Raw genomic sequence first — 4806 nt, forward strand, 5'->3', positions numbered from 1 at the left:
TGATTTAAGAAATATTAAAGTTTATAATCTTAATTTAACTTGTTTATCCAATGAAAAAAATTATTTTTGGGAAAAAAATTAGACTTTTTGTGTTAAAACATATTTCGAATTTTTATAGAAGTTTCATGTTAATTTGTAAGTTGATTACAAAATTTTTTGTTAAAACATTTTTCTTAATAACTTATTTTAATAATTTGATTCTTTCTTATAATTTAATTAATATCATTTAATATTATTAGATGTAAACTAATATAATAATGTTTATATTCTAATGTTTTATAAAAGAATAAACTAATTCATTTATACGTATACACGTATTTATATTCTTATTGTGTATGATAAGTGAATTAGAACAAATCTATTTTAACGTGACAGTATCAAGATCAATACAAATGCACAATGAAATATAAAAAAATCCGGGATATTAAAAAATAGCGACCTTTGCTTTTAGTATTAGAAATTACTCATCCTTGTTAAATAATGTTAGTTTCTAGCGGTATATTGACCTTTTTAACCTAAAGTATATATTGATTTTTACCCTTTATAAGAGTGGCTCAGGGCAGTGTGTTCAAGGATAACCCTGAACATAAATCGGGAAAAGACCATATAATTTAGACTTCATCCATCAGATATAAACCTACCTGAATGAGGGTTGACCTCACCTACTCTCGATTTTCTCTGATACACATATACACATTCTCTCTCTCTCTCTCTCTCTCTCTCTCTCTCTCTCTCTCTCTCTCTCTCTCTTTCTCTCTCCATCTTATTCTGACCTCATCGGTACCCTTCACAAAATCAATAGTGTCGGTGTGCCGAGTTTACTCTACTCTAGAACCACATTGGAAAACTCAAATTTGACACGCGATCGAAACCGCAGATGAGAGAAAACGGAACTTCTGTGTTTACTTGCGAAAGTTCCCGTGTGGATTTTTGACTCAATAAGACTGCCTCTAGAGGCTAATCGACCAATGTAATTTTGCCCAAATAACGTAGAGCATCAATTGATTTCGAACTTTGGGGACTGTCCCTTTTTCAATCCAAAGAAAAGTTTTCGCGACTAATCGCAGCTTAACACGCTCAATGCCGGAGGATCTTTATAAACTACGTTAAATGCGTTCGTTGAAACTTTATTGACAATGAACTGCTTGGAATATAAGGAAAATACACTTTTGTATTAAGCTCGCCTTGCCCCGAGAAATACTGATAACTTACAATAATAATAATTCTAACAAATTGAATTTTAAACATACTGATTCACCCGTAAGTTTTACTTGATTTCAATTAAAACATTTTGCAGCATATTTGCATTTAATAATGCTAGTTATGAAGACAAATATTCGTCTGTGTTAGTAGATGATTACACGCAGAGTGAGTATTTTATGCTATCGTACAATATCTTAATAACTATTTGAGAAAATTTATTTTCAAGTTAAAGATCTTAATAGAAAAACATTATATAAATATTATATTTTTCACTTTTTAAATAATCGAAAAGTGGCCAACGCGGTCACGAAGAATTTGTGTGTATACTGAAAAAATATGATAATAATTATTAAATATCGAGAAAAATAATTCTAATCAAATTTTCGATTAATATATGTAATAAAAATACTATTACTTCTCTAAATTTTTAGTAAGTATTGTTTTACAAAAAATTAGTTATATTATTAGTTATATAAAATTAGTTATATTATTATATTATTAGTTATATTATTAAGTATTGTTTTACAATATTTACTAAATATTTAGAAAAGTAAAATTATTTTTAAGAAATAAGATCCGATCATGTTAATGTACAATGTAAATACAATAGAAAGCGTCAATAATCGATCAAAGTTAGATGTTCCAAGTAATACAATATTTTTGATTTATAAATTTAAGATATAATCGCGAGCGAAATGTTCGATTATTCGCCTGTGTTATGTATATGAAGATCAAATTTTCTCAGATGTGACTGTGCGCCGAAATATTCGAACTTTTAAACACAATCAATCTGAGACGTTAATAATCCCCTCCTAAATTAAATAAGAAACTTTTATTGTGAAAAATATTATCTCAATCAGGATTACTTCATTATGATCCTTGATAATATTTATCCTTGATAATATTTTTCACAATAAGAGTTTCTTATCTAATTTAGGGAGAATTATTAGCATCTCAGATTGATTGTGTTTAAAAATTCGAACATTTCGGCGCACAGTCACATCAACACAGGCGAATAATCGAACATTTCGCTCGCGATTATATCTGCGAATGACCGAACATTTCGGCTCGCAATTATATCTTAAATTTATAAATTAAGACTATTGTATTATTCGAAATATCTAACTTCCGATCATTGGCGTTCTCTACCGTATTTATACTGAAAATTATTTTTGTTATATTAACAAAATATTTAATTAGAATTATTTTATTGAACATTTGTTAGCTATTATTAGTTTTTTTTTTAGTGTATAGACTTGTAATTTTATACATTGACTTTGGATTTTTGGCCAATTTGAAAATAACTTAAGTTTATTGTCTTTTTAATTGAAAGTATAGTGGAATATGTTGTTGAATTATATGAGTAAATGAACAAAAAAATATACCGTAAATAGATCATTTATTAATAGCTAGTTTGAAACGTAAGGAATAGAATATTCGCTATATACATTTATAATACTTTGAATTTATTTCGGTTAATAAATGGCTTTGTTTCTTTTTCCTAACGCTCTGTATTTATAAAAAATTGCTGCACACAATCATTCAAACTCCGCGACTGCCTGGAGAAGGCAGGTAACGGCATAAATCATTCTTTGTGTTGGAACGTAATCGCGTAAGACTAAGAAATAAAACGCAATTATTCTTTACGATTCAACAATTAGCATTGATCAATTTTGAAGATAAATTTCTTTATATCATTAACAATTTGTATAACGCAATAATTATTTATAAAAATATGATAATTTTGTTCAATTTTATTTGTTTGATATAGAAATAAGAATTACAAATTATTTCACAATATGGCACAATAATACTTTTACACAATAATAAGATTGAAATCGGAAGTGCGAAGTATCGCGTAATCGTTATATTCTAATAATTAAATCGAGCGTGTAAATGTAATTAATAGTTTTCGAAAGTGTTGTATTGTGTTTGTGTGAGTACGATGAAGAAACTTGAGAGGAGGAATAGGAGGAGAATCTATGAGATCTATGAGAGTCGGGCAACGGTGAAATAACTATAATATGAAGTAAGTATTTATTTTCTGATTTTTAATATATTTTATTTATAATTTTTATTTATAATTATATTTACTTGTAGAGTTAATCTTGTAATATATTTACTTGCACAGTTACTTTTAAAAATAACATTTACAGTTATCTGATAACTGAAATAATTTACAGTTATTATTTACTACTATTTGAATGTAATTTTATTTTACAGTTCAAATGATTGTTATGATAATTGCGTTGCTGTGCATGACAGGGTGAATGACAGGTTATCTGTAATTTTAATTTAAGGTCATGAATCTGCGAAAATTGTATCAGATGTACAATAGATATATAAAGATATAAATAGATAAGAATATATAGATTTAAGTATATTAAGCTAATAGCATATAATGATAATACAATAAAGAATAATGTAATAAACATATAACATTTTAGAGCCATTGCCAGCTAAAATGGATGGATTAAAATGGATTAATTAATATAATAAATATTTAATTCTGAATGTGTGTGTATAATTATTTGTATCGATTTATTATGCATGTACACAAAGTATGCGCAAAGGCTGCACTCTTATAAAGCTTGTAAAATGTAGTTTGCTATCATGCATCATTTATCAGTCTTTTGATGTCTTATACATCAGATGCTGATTATAAAATAAATCTCAGTTGCCTCAAATTTTTTGTAAAATACATTAGCATAAAACGATAGAAAATATAAAATTTTACAGATATAGAGCGAACTTATTGATAAAAAATGATAAACAATGATATTAAAATGATATTAATTTTTGTAAAAGAAAAATTTTTACATTTACACTGATAAAAATATCATTATTTATACTTTTTGTCGGCGCTCTATACATAGTTAAAATTGTTATGAATTATGGTTACGAATGAAAATATATTAATTAAGTTATATTGATGATTCATTTATTTAGATAAACATGGAAAAATGAAAAAGGAAGTAAAATAAATGTAATAACTATATATAAAAATATATTGATACACATTTTTTAAGTATAAAATATTTGTTTAAATTCTTTTAAAATGTTTATATTTGTTAGATTGGGAAATAATATATGTGTATACCGTATTTACGTGAAATAAGATTTATTTGTAGAATAAAATAGAACAGGATTGCTAAGGTTCAAATATGTTACTTTATTTCTTCATTTTTCTTCTTTCTAAATATTTTTTTTGTGGTTTTTGAAATCTGCGTTAGGTTCCATATATACATACTATATGCATATGTATTCTGGGATTAAATATTATATAAACTGAAAAAGTAATATTCAACAATTTTCTTAAAATACATATAATATCATGAGTATAAGATGAAAAGACAGAAAATATTTAACATCTATATTGTATATTTTAATCAATTCATGATGAAAATGTACAAATGATTATTAATCATATTTATTATTAATAGATTAATTTCAATTCAATTTTGTATCACTATTTATCTGATTTATTGTTAAAAATTCGTAATTAAAGAGAAAAATTATAAAATATAATTTTTTGAATGATATTAAAATATATTTGGTATTAAAATATTTGAATTATTAAATATATTACAAATATATTATAAA

Source organism: Atta colombica, unplaced genomic scaffold (genome assembly GCF_001594045.1).
Source record: "Atta colombica isolate Treedump-2 unplaced genomic scaffold, Acol1.0 scaffold9, whole genome shotgun sequence".
NCBI classification, from domain to species: Eukaryota; Metazoa; Arthropoda; class Insecta; order Hymenoptera; family Formicidae; genus Atta; species Atta colombica.